General features: G+C 44.6%; 1 pseudogene; it reads right to left on the minus strand.

Annotated features, from left to right (window-relative positions):
* Positions 1-718: 718 nt before the first annotated feature.
* Positions 719-18151, minus strand: LOC101278944 (calpain small subunit 1-like; annotated as a pseudogene).
* Positions 18152-23764: the final 5613 nt, after the last annotated feature.

Raw genomic sequence — 23764 nt, forward strand, 5'->3', positions numbered from 1 at the left:
CAACGGGAGAGGCCACAACAGTGAGAGGCCCGCGTACAGCAAAAAAAAAAAAAAAAAAGGCGGGGGGGAAGACTATGGATTTCTGTACTGAGGGAACTTTTCTGAGCTAACTAAGTAAATCTGAATTGTAGCACAAAATAGCAGTGTTAAAATCTTGAGCTGTATGTTAGTTCTTCAAAAAGGCTTTGAGGTATGCATGAGTTTATAGTGACTGCGAAAAGTTGTTGGGCTGGTTTTTTTTCAGAGAGAGCAGCCACTGGGGTACATTTTTGTCCTTTTGGGCCTGGCAGGCTGGGAGCAGAATACAGACAAAGGCACTGGGGCATATGGGCCTGTTATGGCCTGGAATTCGGGCTTTCCGGGTGGTAACTGAATGGGTATGCCAGGGTGTGTAGGGACTGGACTGATCCTCCCAGAACTGAGAGAAGGGCCCTTGGGATGTGGAAGCAACGCAAGTGTTGGACATGGCACTGGTGCGGGAGAGGGGTCACGCAGTGGGTGTGAGATTGGGTGTGCTGGCCTGGGGTCACCCTTCGGGCAGGGCGTGGTGAAGCTTGTTGGGCCCTGGCTGTTGGCTGAGAAGCTGGATGCCAAGGGCTGGGAGAACTGAAAGGCCCGTGAAGGTATGACTGCCATCAGCCTCAGCCCTGGGAGAGACGGAAGAGTCCAAGGTGAGTCCTGCGGCGAGGCAATGAGGGGGCAGGTCTGGGGCTCCCATTCAGGAATACATGGTCAGCTGCAGCCACTCCTGGCTGTCCACCTGGATTTGTCCGGTGCCACGTCTGTCAAGAGGTTTGAAGGCACAGAAATCTGACGAGTCTGACCAGACAGCTGATGAAGCTGTCAACATCGGTGTTCCCTCCCCCATCTGAGTAGCGTCCGATGATCCTGTCGTAGAGATGCTCATTCAGGCGGAACCCTGCTGCCTCAAAGTTTCCTGGGGAGTTCACCGCTGCCCATGGTCCCTGAACGGTCAACGTCAAACTGTTTGCCACATTTTGATGTTGCTCCACAAGCACTAGAATTCCTCGAAGCCCAGCTTGCTGGTCGTGTCACTACCACGGTCACCATGATGCAACAGGATTCAATGCTAAAACCGTCAGTCTTCAGACCGGGAGGTCGGGTCACGACTTGGTTGAGAATGTTCGTGAATTCTGTGGCACTGACTCTCTAGCCAGCTGGGCAAAGACTCTCCGGCACTGCCAGACCTCCTCACTCTGATTGGCCCGGATGATGGCGTAACGGATGCGTGGGGCGGGGCTCTGGGTGTAACGCGCAGGCGCCTCACGGGCGACGCTAGTAACCCGGCCGGGAAACGCCGGTCGGGAAACGCCGGCCGCGCTGCGGCTGGCCCTTCCGCCAGCACCCCTGCCTTTGGCCCTGCTGTCCTCTGTACCACCCTCCCCACCCCAGCCACCGTCTCCCCCTGACTCCAACCAGGGTGTCCCCTTCTTCCCCCTTCCCCCTCCCGCTCCTTCAAGAACGAGTTAACCAGGACCGTGGCTGTGACTCAAGATTACGCCTCAATCACACGCTCGCCGGTCTGCTCACCTGTGCGGCCTCCCTAGCGTTGGACCTCGGGGGAAGGCTGCTTGAGAAAACTCTAGAAAATTAAGCAACAAACTCCAGTTATCTCCAGAAAAAAGAAGAAAGGAAAACTTCAAAGGTAAAAAAAATTAAGCCAGTAAAAAATTTGCTGACTAAAGGTTCTTTTACGAGGCCTGTGGGTTTTCATCTTTCCGTATGCCAATAACTTAGACATAGTGTTTAATTTGCTGCTTTATGGTAGAAAATTCTTTGATTCAACAATGATTTGTTCAATAATAACTTCTTCAACAACTTTGTGGTGAATACCGGACGTGGATATGGGGGCAAAATAGAACTGTAAACTGGGATAAAAGACGGAAGATGCCACTGCAAAAAACAGCCAGGTACCAAAATTCAAGAAAAAAGATAGGAATTAAGTCTAAGGGATTTATTCTTCAGCGTGACCCATGAATGCCGGGTCATCCATATAATGTCCCACCCACTTATTGTACAAACTGAACAGTGAGGCCTAAGGTCCTTGAAAATTCTCCTCACTTAAAAATAAATGCGTCTACCTTTGTTGCACATTTAACAGTGTGCAAAGAACCTGTGAGAAACGTGTTTTTGAATAGAGCTAATAATAACAAGGAGTATTAAAAAGTGTGATGTCGGTTCTTTAAAATTGTTTTAAGTCAAAGATCATCTGCTAGCATATGGATTTCAACTTTGCTACCCTAAAGAGATGGCTTCAGATTACAGTGTTTAAAAAATTTAGTTTACTCTCTGAACTCCAATTTAATATTAACTTTCGCTTAGAGAAATGTCTTTTGAAATCTAACCTGAGCTAAAGGAAAACTTCCGCTGACAATTCCTTTTGGCGGGGAACCATTCTTTGCCACTCTCAGTGTTCCCCACCTTGATCCTTCTGGTGTCTATTTCTGTTTTGTTTCTGAACTCAGAGAGGGTCAGAGTATGATCCGTTCTTCCTCTAAAACCCCAGCATCACCTAGAATTGCAGACCAGGCAGGCGTACAGCAGACCTGCCCACACATGCCATCAATGTCAGGCAGACTCAGACCAGAGAGATCCTTCTCTGATCGTGGAGAGAGATCATGAAAAGTGTGTAAAAACTAGGCTTGTACCCTGGTTCATTACAGAGTCACCTTGGCTTACACAACTAAAAGAAGAGGTTCCCTGATGGCTCATGAAACCCGGAGGAAACCTGACCTTAAAAATGCTAAACATATGGATTACAATTGAACACCATATTGTCCCAATATTCAGAAAAGTGATGAAAGATTTTCAGTTTTAATCCCAGTGTTGGTCTCCTGAAGACACATAGAGTTTCAAATAGTGCAGGCCTCATCCCTGAATTTTTTTACATGAACTTTTAGCCAAACAGCTGGTAAACAGGTTTCCTTGAATTCATTCAAATATCTCATTATCTTTTCAAAATTTCCCTTTGAACGTTCATTTCTCTGCTAGTCTAACTTCTTATCACTAATTTCTTCAATGGGTATAAGGATCACACTCCTTGCTCCTACAATATTATGCAGATCTATAACACTCCTAAAATGAAAACCATAGTGCTAGACTTGCTGTCATAATTGTCATAAAAAGACTAATTTAGTCTCTCTCTAATTTAAAACAAGATACTAATATATTTTAAGGATTCTAGAAAAGAGGCATTGCTATTTTCACTCATTGTTACTGACCAGTCTTCTTAGAGTTTTAAGTCTTGCATCTGTTTTCTCCATGTTTTCTTAACTGAAATATATCCTATTAAAACTGGGAAGCAGGGCTTCCCTGGTGGCACAGTGGTTGAGAGCCCGCCTGCCGATGCAGGGGACACGGGTTCGTGCCCTGGTCCGGGAAGATCCCACGTGCCGTGGAGCGGCTGGGCCCGTGAGCGCTGAGCCTGCGCGTCCGGAGCCTGTGCTCCGCGACAGGAGGGGCCGCGGCAGTGAGAGGCCTGCGTACCGCAAAAAAAAAAAAAAAACAAAAAACTGGGAAGCAACCATCCTAGGTTAAGATTTCAATACATGTTTCTCTCTTTTCCTTGCCAATGTATTTCTCTGATTGTCCCTTATTTCCCATAGCATTTAATACCCATATAATGCAAAAAGATCACCATGTTACCTAATGGATTTGTACATGTACATATGGTACATATCTTGAAACAGCTTTTAATTTTATATAGCTGTGCAGTCAGCTGCTGGTTTCTACTGCTTCTAGAAACCTTGCCAGACCATCTGCAGACCTCTAATACTTCTGACCAGAGGGTAACTGGCAGGAATTAAATGTTACGACCGTATTCAGCAAAATTTCATGATTCCAATGCCCTAACTCAGAAGCAATACTAACTGGCCTTCAGAAAGAGACAGAGGTTAGCAAGACCTCTACGTTAACTACAGTAATGCTTCTCTGAGTCAGCAAATATTATTGACACGAGTAGCAGAACTCAGACCCTACACAAATATCAATCATCAGCTGGTCAGAATAATAGGACTGGGTATGTGGACAATAGCAGAAAGATGTTCTAGATGCTGGGCATACCTTCTTGGAATCAGGAGGAATTATTGTGACTGGCTTTGGGAACACAGCAAATTATAGGATCAGGCTAACTAATTGCAGCTTTAAGGAATCCCCACTAGCAGAAAATACTCACTAGACCAGGGGTCCTCAACCCCCGGGCCATGGACCAGTACTGGTGTGCAGCCTGTTAGGAGCCGGGCCGCACAGCAGGGGGCGAGTGAGCTGCTGCATCTGCCGCTCCCCATGGCTCCCCATCGCTCGCATTGCCACCTGAACCATCCCCACCCCCACCGGTCTTCCACGAGACCGGTCCCTGGTGCCAAAAAGGTTGGGGACCTCTGGGCTAGACTGAAGGAAACAAGCTAGTTTAGCTGAGCTTCTGTGTAGCAGGTGACCTGAAGGTGAGGGTGTGTAGGACACCCGTGAAACCTTGTAGACCAGTTTTTTTTTTTTTTTTTTTTAAATCCAGTGGTTTTCTTTCTCTCTTTTTTTAACATTTTATTTACTTATTTATTTTTTGGCTGCACGGTGTGTTAGTTGCAGCATGCGGGCTCCTCTCTAGTTGTGGTGCGCAGGTTCCAGGGCGCGTGGGCTCTGTAGTTTGCAGCAGGCGGGGTCTCTAGTTGAGGCGCTAGAAATCAGTAGTTGCAGCGCGCCGCCTTACTTGCCCCACGACATGTTGTGGGATCTTAGTTCCCTGACCAGGGATCGAACCCGAGTCCCCTGCATTGGAAGGCGGATTCTTGACCACTGGACCACCAGGGTAGTCCCTGCACACCCGTGTTGATGTAGCTAATCTGAAAATGGTTGTCCCCTTCCTCCTCAATAATCCACTCCAAAGTGACATGATTTGTGTATCATCACAGATTCATAGTTAACTCCTACAATTCTTTATTCCTGTCCTCTAACCATTTAGTTATCACGTATAATGATTACATCACTTGCTTCCTTGTATAGCGCCCCCCATAAAGGGATGTTTTGGGGGAAAGGGCGCACATACGCCATGCACACGTGCTGCTGTGTTTGTTGTTTCAGGGGAGTCTAAAGTTGTTGCATTAGTCAGAAGGGAACTTCACACTTTTATTTTGTGGGTGGAGTGGTAGACAGAGTGAAATGTGGAGGTATGCATGACAGGAAGGAAAGGAAAATGGACAGCGAATGCGTTCCTCATTGTGTGAGACTGTGAGGTAACTGATGTTGTTTGGAAAGTTCAAGTTCAAATTCCAGAGATTGGTGGTTATATGTAGAGATGTAGGTATATGGAGACACATAGCATTGGGCTAGCCTTCTTTGTTTTTGAAAATCAACTTTATTGAGATATCATTTACGTACAATGTAATGCATCCATTTAAAATGCACAACTCAGTGTGTACACATGAGGAACTACTGCCACAATCAAGATGGAGAATATTTCTATCGTTCTCCAAAATTTCTCCTTGCTTCTTTGTTGTCCCTCCCTTCTTCTACTTTGGCCCCAATCAAAACAGAGCTGCTTTTTGGTCACAGATTTTTTTAATTTTCTAGACTTTTATATAAATGGAATCATACTCTTATGTCTGGCATCGTACACGCAACATAATGATGTTGACATTTATTCATTTTGTTGTGTATTTAGCAGTTTGTTTCTTTTTATTGTTGAATAATATTCCACCATGTGCATGTATCACTTTCTGTTTATCCATAACCTGCCGGTGAACATCTGGATTGGTTTTGATTTTTGATTGTTGTGCATAAAGCTGCTATGGATGATTTCCAACTTAGGGTTATTGTGTGCAAAACTGTTATAAATACTTGTGTACAAGTCTTTGTGTGGACATATGTTTTCATTTCTTTTGTGTATATACTTGGGAGTGGAACATCTGGGTCATATGTTTCACTTTTTCAGAAATTACCAAAAGGTTTTTTTCTGAATGATTGAGCCATATAATATTCCCAGAAGGGGTGTATGAGGATTCCAGTCGCTGAGCATCCTCACCTCCATTTGGTTTTGTCCATTTTAATTATAGCCATTCTAATGGGTGCATGGTGGAATCTCACGGTAGTTTTAATTTCCATTTCCCTGGTGACTAGTGTCATTTACATCTTTTCATGCAGCTTGTATACTGTCATTAGTGAAGTGTCTGTTCAATTCTTTCACTTATTTTTTAATTGGATTGTTTGTCTTTTTATTATTGCATTGTAAGTGTTCTTTAAATAGTCTGGATACAAGTCCTTTGTTAAATATATGCTTTGCAAACATTTTTTACATTCTCTTGGTTGTCTTTTCATTTTCTTGACAATGTCTTTTAAAGACCCCAATTTTTAAAAATTAATTAATTAATTAATTAATTTATGGCTGCATTAGGTCTTCATTGCTGCATGCCAGCTTTCTTTAGTTGCATCAAGTGGGGGCTTCTCTTCATTGTGGTGAGCAGGCTTCTCATTGTGGTGGCTTCTCTTGTTGTGGATGACGGGCTCTAGGCACATGGGCTTCAGTAGTTGTGGCACTCGGGCTCAGTAGTTGTGGCGCATAGGCTTAGTTGCTCCACGGCACGTGGGATCTTCCCAGACCAGGGCTCGAACCTGTGTCCCCTGAATTGGCAGGCGGATTCTTAACCACTGCACCACCAGGGAAGCCCTAAAGACCCAAATTTTTATTTTGATAAAGTAACTTACTGGCATTTTCTTTTATAGCTCATGGTTTTTCTCTCCTATTTAAGAAATCTTCACAAAACCCAAGGTCACTAAAATTTCTCCATTGTTTTCTTCTAGAAATTTTATAGTACTAGGCTTCACATTTAGGTCTATGATCATTTCAAGTTAATTTTTGTGTATAGTTTGAGTTGACACTTTTTTTTTTTGCATATGGATATCCAGTCATTCCAGCATCATTAGACATATATGTGTGGATCTCTTTCTGGACTCTATTGTGTTTCATTGTTCCTTTTGTCTATCTTTCTGTCAATACTGCACTATCTCGATTTTTGTAGATAGCATAAGTTCTTCTTACACTATCAAGGTCCATCTTGTTCTTCTTTTTCAAAATTGTTTTGGCTATTCTAGAGCTGTCACCTTTCCAAATAAAATTTAGAATGAGCTTGTCAATTTCAGGGAGAATACTGGCTGGGATTTTGACTGGGGTTACTTTGAATCCCTTAGTCAATTTGAGTAGAATTGAAATCTTAACAGTTGAATCTTTCAACAAACCTATGAATTTTAACGTACTATGAATCGGAACCTTCCAATAAACCTATGAACATGGATTATTTCTCCATGTATGTGATTCTTCCTTAATTTCTTTGAGCAATGTTTTATAATTTTCAGTGACGAGTTCTCACATATCTTTTGTTAAATATATTCCTAAATATTGTTTGTTTTTAGGTACCCTTGCAAATCGAATTTTTATTATTTAATTTTCTGATTGTTTACTGCTGGCGTACAGAATACAATTAACTTTTGGATGCTTCACTTTGTACTCTCCCACCTTGCTAAATTTACATATTAATTCTAGTAGCTGTCATGTAGATTTCCTTGAGGTTTTCAGCACAAATACTCATGCCATCTGTAAATAGAGTCCAATTTTCTTCTTCCTTTCTTTGCTTTTGATATTTATTTTGGTTTCTTTTTTTTTTTCTTACTTCCATTTTATTGTTTTGTACTCAATTTTTGCCCTCGTTGCTCACTGGGGATGACCCACCGCTACGTTAAAATCCCTGATCTGGGGAAATTTAGCAGAGATCTCAAACTAAGGCAGGAATAGGGCCAGGAAAAGAGCTGATGGATTAAAGAAGAAACAAAAAAGAGACACTGTGAAGAAATATAGTTAGCTAGAGGCAAGCCTGCAGTTTTAGCTTTGCTCTGCTGCTGCTGTTGCTGGTCACGTCGAGGTCTTTTTGAGCTGGTTGGAGAGAAGGAGAAAATGTGTGAGAGCTGTGAGTGGATGGGTCTTAGCTGTGGCTGGAAAACTCTGTGGACGTTAGGAACTCCTAGGATTTTCAAGTGAGGAGGCCAGTATCAGTCATAGGCCAACATGCTAATCAGATCCCAGTTCCCCCTACCGTGCACATCCACCCACTGAGTCTCCGCCTCAGTTTCTGGATCCTTCCCAGAGACCTTTCCTTCTTCCCCTAGCAAAAGCTCTCAGGAAATATCTGAGCCCCTTTCTGTGATTAAATTCTGCCCCATCCCCACACCTCACCCGCTGTTACGTTTTAACAAGGTGTATCCGAAGATGTTTTAAGTCCCGAACAATGACAGCACAAACACAACAGCAAAACATGTAAAGGAAGAAAATAGCATTTATTGAACATCTACGAACCCTATGATGCCCCACGGTTATTATTTAATTATAATAAGGTCTAAAATAGGATTTGTGTCCTCATTATAGATTAAAGGACTGGGGTTTAAGAGGTTCAGCCTTTTGTTCAAGGTCATATAAAAATTGGAGAATAAATTTGAACCTCAGTCTGAGTTTAAGTATAGGCCTTTTCCACTGCACTCATCTGACCCTTCCATATTACTGAACACTTTGTGTAATATATTTGCTGACTTATCACTGACTCTACTATACTAGATTGTACATTTCTTGTCTGCAGGAGTGCACTCACCATTATACACCCAACCTCCAGCACAGGGCACGGCAAATAGTAGTTATACAGTGCCAGCTTGTTGAATTGATTTAAATACCAAGAGAACAATGTGTCTACTTGCTTTATTTATTCATTCATTAAACAAATACTTTTTTGTGGTTAGACACATAGATCTAGAGTGGAAGTCACATAAGCAAATAAGCAATTAATTCTACACAGTGTTACAAGCAATGATACAGGACGAATAAAATATTGAGGAAACACAGAAAAGAGATACCCAGAATGGCCTTGGGATGTCAGCAAAGTCTCCCTGAAGGAGGAGGGATATTTTGACGTGTGATATCGAGAATGATGCGTTGTCAAAGAAGGAAGATAATCCAGACAGAGAAGGCAGTCATGTGCAAGGTTGGGAGTGAGAGAGAGTGTGACACAGTCAAGAAAATGTAAATAGCTCAGTGTGGTTGGGACATAGAAGGTGAGACATGGAATGATGAGAGATGAGGGCAGACAATGAAACAGGTGTCAACTATGAGAAGATTATCATGTTCTGTTAAGGCTTTATCCCAAGGGAGCCACCGAAGGGCTATAATCTGCAGATGGCAGAATCTGATTTCTTATTTAGAAAGACCATCCTGGCTGACTTCTTTGTGGAAAATGATGGGGGTGGGGCAGGACACCATTTGGTAAAGAATCGCTGAATTCTAGATGAAGGATGATTGTGGTCGAAACAAAGATAAAGAGTATGGGATTGGGGAAAGTGGGTAGATTTGAGAGATAACGAAAGTAAAATGAATAGGATTTGGAGACTGAGTAATTTGGGAGTAATGGAGAAAGGATTGATGAGGATGTCTTAGGTTTGGGGTTTGGGGAAATGGTGGACAGCCAGGCCATTTATGAGCTCTTGAACCCAGGTGAAGTATTCGTGTGAAGAAGAATACCTCCAATAAATATCATCCCAGATGGTGTACCGGAACCTTAAAATCATCATAATTGTTTCAGTAAATTATTAGCCTCCCCCTCTCCAGCTAACTCGCCACATCTCTCTGTAACACCATCATTTTCCTAGTCAATTAGGCTGCAAACCTCTTGAGCACCGTTGTTTCCTCCTCTCCTCAGCCATCCCTACACTTTAAATTAGTCGCCGAGGCCTGTTTGTCATCCTCGCCAATGTCTCTTGAGTCTGCCCTGTCCTTCCCTTCCCACTGTCATAACTGCAGTCTGAGCCCTTATCACTTCATGCCGGAACTACCTCTTAGCTTGAGTAGTTTCCTAACCCGTCTTCATACTTCCAGTTGCTCCCCAGTGCAGTCCATCTGGGACCCCATGGCCAGAATGATTTTCTTTGTATGCTGCTTCCATCACCTCTCCCAGCTCAGACGGAAGGAGAGCTTGCCTTGAGCTCGGACTAGAGGAGAGTGGCTCCAGCAGACTGCAGGCTAGGAAGAGAAAGGAGGCCCCTGTTCACTTCCTAGTCCCTCCTGCTTCACTGCAGTTGTAGTAGTGGCGCCATCATCTGCTGCAGAAGCACCTGCGCCTTCTCCCATGGCTCCAACGCTTCAGGCTCCGGGAGTGCCACTCCCTCTGTGTGTTCTCTCAGACTCCAGGGTGGTGACAGATCACTGCTGTCGCTCCTCCCAGCATGTCAGCATCCCTCGTGGTTCCCTTCACCCTGCTTCTTCATTCAGCTTCCTTTGCTTGAACTCTCGTTAATGTGCCACCTGTCTGCCTCATGGACGCTAATTGATGCAAGGCTGGCTGGAAGAGCACCCAGACTAGTCTTTGCCTTCATAGGGGTGCATTGATCTCTCCCATGGCACCAAGCCTGGGGACGGGCCACTAGAAAATCGCTTGTTATCCTAAATGAACAAAGATTATTCATAAGCTAGACTCAGTTCTTTGTGTGAATACAGGGTTCCTGTTGACAAACCAGACTGCCACACCTGACCCCTGTTAGCACGGGGCTATTATTGATTATTGCCCAGTGGGCTTGACCCTATACCCCATGGGGTTCCCAACTGATAGTGAAAGATCAAGATGACATAATCTTACTTATTGACGGGTGCCCAATGGATAGACTCAACGGCCTGTCTAAAACCCAGTGGAATATCTCTGCCATCTTCCAGCTCTAAATTCTAAATTCTGGGACTGATACCATTCTTTATGAAGCCAGCATGTTTGTCACTGTCCTAGAGGATGACTTTGGCAGGAGTTATTCCAAGAGGGCTGATGCTTCAACACCGCTACCTTCAGGGTGATTTGGAGGTGACTTGTTCACAGTGCTCTTTCTGTTTAACAAGGGCAATGTTCATTCTCAGAAGTGGAAGAGCCACTAATCGTCTGCTATCATCAAAGAGAAACTCTTACCAGATGCCTTAGCAGAATTTGCTGCTTTGCTGCTTTCTGGAGGCCTCAGAGATTCTTGTTTTAATTATCCTTTCTCCACACATCATGTTTTTGAAATTCCCAACATATTTCCAAGTTATTTTAGCTGGGTATCTTCCCAGCTGATCTTAAAATCAGAGTTCCTACTCTTGGCTTCTTGATGATGCTTACCAGTGGGAAAAAAAAGGGGTGAAAGGATCTCAAGATCTTTTCCCTCAGGATGTAGTGTAACTATCTCTCGGGGAAGGAGTTTTTTCATTTCAGTGTGAAGTGCAGGGTGCAGAAGGGCCAACACATGCAAATTTGAAGCAAACGTTTCCAGAGCATCAGTCCTTCACACATGCGTAAAACAGATCATCCAATGGGAGCAGTACATAAATCACTCAGAAGAGAGTGCCAAAAATTTCCACCGCGTGCCTTCCAGAATTTAAAACCCAAACATGTTAGAGTTCCAAGCTCTTACCTAAAAAATCCTGAAGGGAAAATGAACTGTGAATAACTATGGAGAAAGTAGAAACAATTCATCCACCTGATGGGACCACCTGCTAATCAAAGTTCCCACAGTGTTTCGTATCCAGCTATGAATCAAAACTCTGGAGCTAAGTTTATGGCTTAAAAAGCCAAAGACTCCTGTCATCATCATCACTGTTATTTACCAGTGACGGAGCCAGAATCCGCATGAGTCTCGATGTTTCTTAAAGGATGTTGGTCCATTCGTAAAGGATGTATCTGATTTGGGGGAGGAGTGTGGCCTGGTTCCAGATGCTGAGGTTAATGGGCAGTGTGGTAAATCACAGTCACAGAAAAGAAAGGCCTTGGAGTGGGTGGACGAGTGTTTTAGTTTCTTAACCCATTGCACACCCACGGAAGAGAGAACTTGACATGTGTTAGAAATGTCTAAGAAGAGGTACTTCCACACATTGTTTTAGGAAAGTGTTCTTGTACTAGACACAGTGCTTAGTGCAGAATGTTTCTAAAAAGGATTTATCGAGGTAGATGGGAAATAATTCTTATAGCAAAATGTCTTCCATCTTACATGCAGAAAGTAAGTGGGGCCGAACATGAGGAGCCCCCCAAAAATTGGAAAAAGAGAATGGGTTCAGCTATCAAACCAATGCCCTGAAATAGTCTGGCACACAGTCTGGCACTGAGCTACAAGACTTGGTTCAATGTATTTATGTATCAGTTTGCCATGGCTGCTGTAATGAAACACCCCAACTGGGTGACTTAAAACAACAGACATGTATTGCCTCACAGTACGAGAAGGCAGAAGTCTGAAGTCAGGATGGCAGCAGGGCCATGCTGTCTCTGAAATGTAGAGGGGCCTCCTTCCTTGGCTCTTCCTAGCTTCTGGTGTTTACCTGCAATTGCTTGGTTTCTTGGTTTGCATCACCCCAGTTCCGTGTCCGTTGCTGCATGGTGTTCTCTGTGTGTCTCTTTCTTCACATGGCTGCCTTCTTATGAGGACACCAATCATATTGGATCAGGGGCCCACCCTACTTCAGTATGACCTGACCCTAACTATTACATCTGCAACAATGGACAAGTCACATTTTGAGGTACTGGCAGTTGGGACGTCAACATCTTTTTTTGGAGGGGGAGGACACAAGTCAACATGCAACAACTTTATTGAAATATGGCAGGAATAAGATTTACAAATTATGAGCTTTCTTCTCTGTTTCTGTTCTCCTTTTTTCTTGCCTTCCTTCCTTGCTTCCTGCCTGCCTGCCTGCCTTCCTTCCTTCCTTCCTTCCTCTTTCCTTCCTTTCTTTCTCTCTCTCTTTCTCCCCCCCTTCTCTTTCTTTCTTTTCTTGTTTCCCTAGCCATAGCATCTTGGTGAGGAGTGAAGAACAGAACTAGGAGACACTAAGTTGGTGTACATAAGAAAAGGCATGGTGATACCTAGAGAAATACAACTCGAAATGAGAAAGGTGGTCTGCCTGTGTGATGAAGACATCTCATATACAGCATAATGGAATTTTGAAAAAGGAGAAAGAAGATTTAGCAGTGTAACATGCGTGAGGGAGCTAACGATGATTTTCAGAAGTTGGCTGTGTTGCCAGGAGTAGCCATCCTTTACCACCATTGAGAGCACCGAGTCCATAGCTATGTTTCACGTCATGGCTTTGGAGTCACTTCTGTGTTCTGTTCAGCTGTGTCACTGTGATGAGCTGGCTCTGTGGAGGGAGGAAACAGGACCAGTTTTGTTCATGCTACATGAAGCCTGAGGGTTAGCCTGCTACATAAATCTGATGGGGATTCTTTAGCAATGGAGGCACAATAACAAAAGACAGAGAGAAGAAAAGTGTGGCAGGGTCCATTCAAACACAGCCCAAAGGACAAAGAAGCTTGTCTGGTGGATTTTAATATTATGGCTCCTCTGTAATAGACAACTCTGTCTTATACTTTCTCAGCTGAGAATTAGTCCTTCATATCACCCAAGGAAGCCCACCTGTTCTGTTCCTATGCTCATTAAACAAACTTCCCACTTTAGTTTATACTGCTTCAAGGAGAGAATGTGTTAATTGTATTAACAAAAATATTCACATCCAGAGTTCGGCAGACTTTTTTGTAAAGGGCAAGATTGCAGATATTTTCAGCTTTGCAGGTCACAGCAGCTCTGTGGCCGTAACGCAGCTCTGCCGCTCCTGGGGGGAAAGCAGCCCCAGACGATACGTAAGCCTAGGGCCTGGATGTGCTCCAGCGCAACTTACTTTACAAAAACAGGCGTCAGGCGGAGCTGGCCCACAAGCCATTGTTTGCTGACCCTGTTTTAGACCATAGGGCAATATATATATATATTTTTGCCTTTTTAGTAAAAATTTGAATTTCGCTTTTATATGTAACTCTCAGTTTGGTTAATGAGCACTGCCTTTGAGAAACAGTTCCACCTTCTATGTGCTGACAAATTCAAGATTCTGAGTGTGTAAGACCTAGGGTCAGATCTTCCAGCACGGTTAATTCACACGCTCGTTGTTACCTCATAAAGCGTCATGGCAACAGTGTGCTGATTTCTCCTCCCAGATGGATAGGATCTCATGATACAATTTTATTTATTTTATTTTTTTCTTTTGGCCACAACACGCAGCATGTGGGATCTTAGTTCCGTGACCAGGGATCGAACCTGTGCCCCCCTGCAGTGGAAGTGCGGAGTCTTAACCACTGGACCACCTGGGAAGTCCCTCTCATGATACAATTTTATATCAGCGGTTTTCTCTTTTTGTTTTTCCTTCACTCAGTGGGGCCTCAAAGGTCAATGAGACTAGTTTTGTAAAGGAGAGTGTGGGTCTTAGAAATGTGAACTGACTTAGAAATGAAAACTGGAAGCGAGGCTGAGTATCCAGGATTCCCAACCTTAGGTTTGGTTTCCCAGCCTTTGAACTTGGCTGCTAAAAATTATCACAAGAGCTGGAGACCCGGGACTTAAGTCACCACACAGCAGTTATATACTGTTGATGATGGGGATGGTGCGTAAGCCACTGGCTTGGTACAAAGAAGCCAAGATTACTCACGAGCTCTCAGGACGCCATATAGTTCGTGTGATCTCTTTTAAAAATTTGAAATGCCATTAAACATTTATTATCCATGTATTTATCTAAGCCTGTCTTGAACCTGTCTATGTTTTGGCTCTACAACTAGTTCAGGTAACAAATTCCATGTGTTTACTTGTCTTCTAGACAAGAAGCCCTTCTTGTTGATTTAAAGCTGCTTTTTATTAAAACTGATGGTGATGTCATCAAAAGATGCCCAAGGTGGATTATCCCAGAGAGCTCTTAAAGGGAACACATTCCAAGGGTGTCCTTTGCAAAAAGGGTCTTTGGGTATCTTACATACCACATCACCCCAAAGTAGCAAAGTTATACAGTGGTTTCCCAACATTTTCAGCCACCAAAACTTGCTAAAAAATCACGTGGGATCTTAGATAAAATTGCTAACAAATGCACTGGTCTACTTGTAGGCCATTTTCCGCAGAGAATTCAACGTCATGTCACACACTATCATTTTTTTCTTTTAATTTGGCTGCCCCCCACTGGAACATCAGCTCCACGGAGTCAGAGCATTTGTCTGTTTATCCACAGTCACTCAAATAGTCACTGATGCATAGAAGGCATTCAGTAAATGTTGTTAAATAAATGAAGCAGCGTGTGAGGTCCTGAAGCCACACCTGAGCCTGAGGCTTCCTCCTTGAAGCCACACCTGAGCCTGAGGCTTCCTCCGTGATTCCCTTTCTCTCATCGGGTACCGAACTTGGGCGTCCTCCGTGAAGCCCTTCCTGGGGTGTGAGGTGGATTTCGATTGGCATAGAACCTTGCAGTAAAGCGCACACACACTTTGTCTTATTGGGGCCTCTCAGTCACCCTAATATGGTGCATATTGTTACCACTCCCAATTTGTAGTTGAGAAAATAGACTCGGAGACCATAATGGACTTGGTCACAGTCACATTGATGGGAAATGTTAAAGCCGTAGAACTGAGACAGCTCCAGATGCACTACACCAGGATTTCAAACTACTTTGCAACTCACAGGAAGGAATTTTTAAGTATAACCCAGAAAATACACACACACACGCACACGCACACACGCGCACACACATACAGTTAAAGCAAAGGTTCTACAAAAGAATGCCTTTACTAATGTAATATACGCTGATATTTTTATTCTATTCAATTAAAAAAATTCTAATTGCAACCACAGACTGAAGAACAGCGTTGTCTGGCATCCATATTTTCTTGCATAATTTCCCCTCTCATATCATCCTTTCCCTCCATTTTGAACATGAAGGGATAATTGCTTTCTTCTCCTGCCGGGCTTCCCAGTCTCTACCTGAAGTCAGCGTGTCTGGGAGCGGGAGTCCCCCCGAGCTGGAGTCCGGGGACGCGGAACAGCCAGGACACTGCCTGAAAGGCAGTGGAAAGCTTCTCCGGGGGCACAGGCGGAGAGAGAATCAAATCCGAAAGCCTGGACATCTGGGGCAGGAAACAGTTAAGAGACCACTAGGTGTTTTGAGCTGACAAGACCACCACAATGTTCCTGCAAAGATTAGGCAGAGAGCAGATGTGCAGTAACTCGAGTTCTTCAGAGTAAGATAGCGACGACATAACTTAACCTTGTCCAGGGCCTGACAAAGGGACCACGCGCTTTTGGAAGTCTTCAGAGGGAAGCCATTTTTTATGGGCCCTTCAAGGTTATATACCTTTATCCAACAGAACGAGTTTAATTAGAGCCGCTTGTTTACAGGGAAGGGAAGCGAGCCCAGTAGGGGCTGTCAGGGTGACTGGACAGAAAATAAACGAATGAGCCTGCGAAACGGCCGAGGTCTCCTTGAGTTCTCGTCAGCTGATCGGTTTTCCTTCACCCCTCGAGATGACTTTTGTCTGTTTTCCCGAAACTGGAGAAACAAAGAGGTGAAGGCGTTCCAGACTCCCGATCCTCCGGTTTGGGAGGATTGTGTCACCATCTCCTTCGCAGCTGCCTTTTCTGAGGGATGGTGAGGCGATGCCACACCCAGCTGCTGGAGGACGGGCCTCCAGGACCACTCACCCGCGCACCAGGAGACGCCCCTTAGGATGTGGCCGAGCCTTATCAGTGGGTATTCAACCTGAGGCTTTGAGGAGGGCCTGGCGCTTCAGCTCCCCAAAGATAAATCCTCTACTCAGGGGAGGCCCAGCTGGGGTGGGCTTTGGGCCAGAGATGGCTCTGCTAGGGCTGTGTCCCAGAAGGAGATATGGGATTTGGCTCACCACTGATAAGAGCCTGGGATTCGGAGGCCTGCTAGGAAGTCCTGATCGGATTCCTGTGAGAACCTGAGAAAGGGCAGGAGCTGCGCCTGGTGGGCGGCAGAGGGGTTGCTAGAGTCTGGACCAGGTTTCCCTGAACATCCACAGAGTGCCGGGCCCCTGGGGAAGGAACAAGAGGATAGAGTGAGGTTGGGAGTGGGAATAAAGGGGGACAGGAGGGTGCTCCGGCTGAGGGCCCCAGGCTTCTCTGAGCCCCTGGCTGGACAGGCTGGGCTCCGAGGCTGGGAACTGGTTGGGGCAGACGCGGGTCCAGAGCTGTGCTTACCATGATGCGGGCAGCTGACTGCCACCGCCCCCTTCCAACCGGCCTTCCAGCCCTTCAGGAAGAGATGCAGATTTGCCCAGGCCAGCCCAGGGCTCCCCATAAACTGGTGGATCCCAAACAGAGAACAGCAGAGGCTGTCTCCTCTCACGTGGGAGAACTGTTTCTTCTTTTCGTTCCCAGGGCCAAGTTTATTCATGGGTGTGGGAGCCTGTGTGGTTGTGGAATCTAAGGACCGTTGAAACAAGTCCCCACCCTAAAACATCCCTTCCAGACTGCCTGAAATGCTACCTATAATTTGAGTTAAATGATGCTATTAAAAAAAAAAAAATCAGGGCTTCCCTGGTGGCGCAGTGGTTGGGAGTCTGCCTGCTGATGCAGGGGACGCGGGTTTGTGCCCCAGTCCGGGAAGATCCCACATGCCGCGGAGCGGCTGGGCCCATGAGCCATGGCCACTGAGCCTGCGCGTCTGGAGCCTGTGCTCTGCAACGGGAGAGGCCACAGCAGTGAGAGGCCCGCGTACTGCAAAAAAACAAAAAACAAATGAGGCCTCAGGGAGATTGAGAGAATTGTAATCATTCGCATCTTCCTACTCACTTTGCTCATCTTCCTCTTAACGTTGGGCAGAGGTCTTCATGGTGGAAGGGATGGAGGACTTTCTGGGGGAGGGACACAGTTTTGAGTCAGAGGCATTGCTGGGAAAGGCAGTCCAGGGGAAAGTCCGCCGTGGGGTCTTTGGTGAGTGTGTGTGTTTGCAGGGGGAGGGTGGTCAAGAAGCAGATTTTAGAAAGGAAAGGATCTGGGAGAATCCAGTGAAAGGGGTGAGGATGCGCCGACAGAGCCGTACTGTGCTGACTCAGAAACTGTCCCTAAGGCTTGCCTGGCCCTGCTGTTCCTTCAGCTCCTTGGTCCTGGGGGGCTTGAGTTCCTTCTGTGTGAGATGCTCTTGCCCAGGGCAGGAGCAGAGACCTTTCTGACCTCCAGTCTGAGTCGAGCTGAGACGCTTACCAGCAATCTGAGCAGACTTTACAATGAGCCCTTCTGTGTAGGGACCACTTCTGAGTCCTGTCTGCGTCATCCCCACCCAGCTTAGGAACATTGAAGACACATAGTAACGTTTGCCCGAAGATTGATCCACCCAATGGATGGGGTGTGTGCATTTCACACCCGTGTGTGGGCCAGGGCCTCGCTTCTTGCTGTCCCTTCCTCGTGCAGTGCTTCCTGCTCTCCTTCCCATACCGTCAGTAGGCGCCCGCCTTGTCACCCCTCAAGACGCAACTCAAATGCCATGTCCTCTTTGTAGCCTTTTCTTTCTGTCTTCCTGTGATTGCGCTTGTGTAAACACCTTGTAATACATGCCACAGTGGATTATCATTGCTGACCTCTTTCTTAATCTTACCCACTTGACGTTGACCTTCTTGAGGTCATTTGTACCATATTTCCAGCTCATAGCACAGTACTTGGCACCTAGCAGGCTCTTAGTAACCTTCCAGTGAATTGATTGGACCTTGTATAAAATTACTTCCAAGGGGCCTCACCAACATTCCCAGAGGTTTTTTAGCCTATGTAGGGCCAGATAAGTACTCAGCAGCAGAGAAAAACCACACCTGGCGTGGAATACGAGGAGGTCTGTCTGCTCGTTTCAGTTTGCCACGAAGAGCCAGTTCCCGCTCCTCATTGAGTCAAGTTCCTCTAAGTTCTCGTCTAAACACTTTCTGAACTTGGCCTCTGAAATGGCAGGTGAGTAATTTGGCATATGAAGAGCTGACATGCATTTCTGGGACTGCTGAGTAGTGAAGGGTTTTCAAAAAATAAAAGAGTCTGTACAAGGATTGCAACTAGAATCCATGAAATAAGAGCCCATCTGGTTGTCCGTGATGAAGCTGTGCAGCTGGGCGGCAGATGTGTTTGCCTTTCGAGTGGCACAGAAAAGATGGACAGAGGACTGAACACGTGGGGCAATTTGATTTGTCTGATTTTCTACCTTTGGATAGATCCAGACCCTCATTGCTGAACCTCTCAAAAGGGGTCACTTCTTCCCAAGAGCTGAGGCAGTTGGTGTGACAGTTTCTGCGAAAGTGAAAGACCCATCCATGTTAAACGTAGGGTCAGAGGGTGGGTCCTGGTTTACATAGACGTGTAAGTGCAGAGTGTGGAGTGTGGAGTCCTTTGCTGTGGTCACTCTTCATCCTTGGTTTAGGGGGGAGCTACCAGTGTTTCTTTTCCATAAGACTTGAGGCCTGCCTTCCTTCCTTCCTTTCTTTCTTTCTATTCTTTCTTTCTGACCCTCTCTTCCTTTCTTTCTTTTTCTTCTGTCTTTTCTTCTTTCTTTTCTTTCTTTCCCTCTCTCTTCCTTTCTTTTTCTTCCTTTTTTCTTTTTCTCTCTCCTTCTCCTCCCTTCTTCCTCCCTTCCCTCCCTCCTTCTTTCCCTTCCTCCCTCCTTCTCTCCCCATCCTTCTTTCTTTCATTCACTTTTATTATAACATTTAAAAATATGCATCAATTAGTGAAGATACTGTAACAAAACCCCCATGTTCCTGTCACCCAGATTCAGTAACTATCAGCATTTTGTTCACTTCCTCCTGTGACCTTCAGATCACAGACCTGAGGATGTCTGAGTCCCTTCCAGCTCTAATAAGATAGGAGTTTTTCTTCATTTCACAAATTCCTGCACTAACTGTTTTTTCTCCACTATATACAGTATATAAGGCGGTACGTGTATATTCAAACTGCAGTGGCAGATCTAAAGTGCGAGTTGTATGTATGTGAAGGTGCTTTTGACCCTCCAGTTTTTATCAATGCCGTAAGGCCACCCAAATAAAGATATAATTTACAGTAAAAGTAATGTGCTTTCTGTGTGAATGCAGCGCCCAGACGAGCTCCTAGCTGCTGCTTCCAGCAGGATGGTTGTTCCTAAGTCACTTCCCTATAGAAATTCTGGTGTTGCCACCAGTAGTGGGTGATATCAGAGTCCAGCTTCTAGAAGGCAGACATCACAGTCACTTACTTCAGCTTCAAGAGCTCATCTCTTTCCTTCATTTTTCATTCTCAGATGTCTCTTTAATTGCCTTGGTTTGCAAAGAGGGCTACTCAATCTGTTTTCGACTTTTTTCTTTTACTTTCTTCTTCCTCTCCCCTCCTTCTCTTTTCTTATGGTCAAAGCAGCTATTATTGAGCATTTAAAACTTTTAAAATTAGACTAAGTGATTAAAGTTCTCTAATGTATTAGTGGTACTCAAAAATGACTTCATATGTGGCCTTTGATCTTTCCAGCCATCTGTGTAGTTAAAATGCCTCTGCTTAAGCAACTTGGCATTTTTTATATCTTCTTGATAATTCATAGTTTTTGTAAATAATGTCAGTGTTCTTAGAAAACTGAGCTACAAGAAAAGTGGGTGGGAGGTATATGCCACTTCAGCATTTTTCTTTTTGTAACTTTCAACTCATCCTTTGAAAATCTTTACATTAAGATAACACTGTGTGTGGCTCTTATGACTGTTAAGTGCTTTACAGCCACTCATTAATACTCAGATTGAAAACCAAGTCATAGAAGAAAGCAATGGCTTGACTAGCGTTGCAACTTGGTAACTATCAAGTTTAAAATCAAGTTAGGGAATAAAGGCAGAATACAATATATATATGTGATTTATGTATATATGAGTTTAAGTCCAAATTCTGTGTCATAGAATAAACTAATACATGAGGTAGGTAAAATCCCTCCATTAACTGAATTGCATGTTTCTATTTCAAACTTATGGCTTGAATTTGGAGTTTCACTTTTAATATGTTAATGAGTAAATTAATGTGCATTTACATTTCTATAACATGTATTCTACTTTGTCTCAGCTCTGGACTTCTAGAACTTTGGGGGAGAAGGTTACTTCTCCCCCAAAGAGCTTCCATGTAACCTGTCTGGAATCTTGTTCTCATGTGTTAAAAAAAAAAAAGAGGACAAAAAAATATATATATATTTTTTGCGGTACGCGGGCCTCTCACTGTTGTGGCTTCTCCCGTTGCGGAGCACAGGCTCCGGACGTGCAGGCTCAGCGGCCATGGCTCACGGGCCCAGCCGCTCCGCGGCATGTGGGATCTTCCTGGACTGGGGCACGAACCCGTGTCCCCTGCATCGGCAGGCGGACTCTCAACCACTGCGCCACCAGGGAAGCCCGACAAAAATATTTCTATCATTTCTTTTGCTTGACATGCTGTACTTTAAAATCAAGACATTGGGCTGAGTCCGTTTTGCCAGGTGCTGATAGCTTCTGACAAGGACATATGCATTAAAATCAAATAATTAAGTTGCCTGGAAGCTAGAAGTGTAAACATAACCATAACTAAGAGATGCGCTTGTTTATCTTTTCTGCTGTGACTATATTAGCTTACCCCTCCAGGTACGGTGCATCACACACATGCATTTTGGATGTGTACACAGAGTGAGAATTTGGCCCGCTGTATGTAATAAAGCAAAAGTACTTGGTATTCAGCTCTAAAAAATGTTGGAAGATTTTTTCCTTCTTCTCAAATGAGTGTTGCTTGGGGGAGGTATTTGACGTGCCAGTTAATATGTAGACTTTTCCAACAGTTTAGGCTTTTTTTCCCCTCAGAGATTCAAGGCAGAATGTCAGATTCTCTGCTGCCAGTCATTTTCCATAATTTTCCTGTTTATTCTAGTGTGTGCTCTAGACTGTGTTCTCACGGCAGGTGCATATCAATGTACCATATGGCAGCCTCCTGGATCAGCTCTGTCACCAGGCCCTCCAGGAAACGAGACCCTATATTGTTCTCAGGGCATAGCCAGGCCCACATTCAGACAGAAACCGCTGCTCCTTTCCAAACTGCTGACTGTCAGACTATCACAGAATTTCACCAAACAACTGACAGTGGGGAGGATAGGGGAACATTGGTGAGCCCCACATCAGGAAGGCAAGCCATTGTTCATTCACTGATTTCATGAATATTAACTGAGCAGCCAGGAACTGCTCCAGGGAAGGGGATATAAAAGTTAAAAAAGACACAAATTCCAAAAAAAATAAGCAAGTAAAGAAATGATCGAGAGACTTCTGATGGAGCTAGACGAAAAAATTGAAATTGTGGTAAGAGGCTGAACGGCCGCCTTGGAGAGCGGGTTAGCATGACCAGACTGAGGAAGTTGTACGAAGGCTGAGGATTGAAAGTCGGGAAGGGACCTGACGTGCAAAGGTCAGGAAGGAGAGAATTCAAGCGCAGAGCACAGCAAGCACGGAGGCCCTGAGCCAGAAGCTGCCTGGTATGTTTGAGGAACAGAAGGGAGGTGGCCTGCTTGGAAGGAGTGAATGGGAGGGAGTGTGTAGGTCAGAAGGCAGATCGGGGAGGGCTTCCTAAAGCCAAGGTGAGAAGTTCGGATCTTGTTCTCAGGATAATCAAAATGATCGGAAGATACGATCTGAATCGTTGTGCTACAACAAACAAGCAAATAAATGAATGAACGGATAAATGAATGAATGAATGAATGAATAAATAAAGGGACCTGGACTAGTCCACGTATCTAGAATGAAGTGTCAGGATTGGAAGTTGGAAATTCTTGTATTTTTTAGCAAATATTAAGAACAAGTGTTCATATCAGTCCCTGGAGAAAAATGAGACTTGGATATGAAACTGAAAATGGCTGATTTTGCAGCAAGGACCTAACCCCATCCTCCACTGGCAGCGTAAGGAGAAGTAATCCTGCAAAGGTCCATTACCGAGATGGAGAAGAACACTGTGCTCTCCACAGACGCCAGCCTAGAAGAAGGAGGTCTCTGCCCTAGAGAACTTGCAGTGTCAGGCAGTATGAGTGGACCGACAGTCAGAATGAGTGGACTGACACGCCTAAAATATGGTCGATAGTAATAGAAGTTGGCCAGAAGAAGCCGAATCTGAACTCTGTAGCAAACACGCAGTTCTAATCCTTCCCTTCCCCCTCTCTTTACGACTTAATACTTGGCAAGGGAAAGGTCACTTGACAATATTTATTAGCTCATTAACTGTAAGTGTCTTTGCTGCCAGGGGAGATATTTTTTATAACAATTCTATTGTTTTCTACAAGCTACGCTGCAGGTGTCTCTCCACTGTGTAAATGAAATGGTGAGCGCCAGCTCTCTCCTGGCATCCAAGATCCATAACTAAATATTACTTTTTCTGCAGCTGGTAAAAAGGAACATGATCAGACTGAGTCTGGCTTGGCTGACTTACATGAGGCCAGCTAAGCAAATATCAGTGTTGCCTGCACATGAGCATTGCTTTGAAGATCGTGAGCTAGGGTTATCTCGTTGGCCCTGTTCAGACCCCCTGTCCCCAAGAAAAGGGGAAGGAAACAATTAACATGCACTAAGTGGCAGGTACTAGGACCTTCATATACACGGTTGAATGTAATTCTCCCGACAGCTTTATTAACGGAAAGGAATTTTTGCTACTCATAAACCGGATGAGGAAACCAAGTCTCAGAAAGGCTACTTTGCTCAGTCACACAGCTGTTACACGGTTAAGCTGGGTTTTAAAGCTAAGTCTGTGCTTTTTCAAACACATACTATTCTATGTTAAGAAATAGTATAGTGCCCTCAAACGTGGCGCACGTTCTCATTTGCTTTCCAGTAAAGTCTGAGCTTGGTTGTAGATGATTTCATAGCAGCCATAGAATAAAACATTTTTGGACTTATGATGAAAAAAAAAATTA

The sequence above is a fragment of the Orcinus orca genome, chromosome 21 (assembly GCF_937001465.1).
Source record: "Orcinus orca chromosome 21, mOrcOrc1.1, whole genome shotgun sequence".
In the NCBI taxonomy this organism is placed as follows: Eukaryota; Metazoa; Chordata; class Mammalia; order Artiodactyla; family Delphinidae; genus Orcinus; species Orcinus orca.